Genomic DNA, 260 nt, shown 5'->3' with positions numbered 1-260 from the left:
TGTGTGTATGTATATATATATATATATATATATATATATATATATATATATATATATATATATATATATATATATATGTATGTGTACGGTATGTATGTATGTATGTATATATATATATATATACATATATATATATATTATATATACATACATACACACACACACGTGTGTATGTATATATATATATATATATATATGTGTGTGTGTGTGTGTGTGTGTATATGTATGTATGTGTGTGTGTGTATGTGTATATATATATA

This window comes from Nerophis lumbriciformis, linkage group LG06, assembly GCF_033978685.3.
Source record: "Nerophis lumbriciformis linkage group LG06, RoL_Nlum_v2.1, whole genome shotgun sequence".
NCBI classification, from domain to species: Eukaryota; Metazoa; Chordata; class Actinopteri; order Syngnathiformes; family Syngnathidae; genus Nerophis; species Nerophis lumbriciformis.
The sequence above is the reverse complement of the archived record's forward strand: the minus strand, read 5'-3'. Positions refer to the sequence as shown.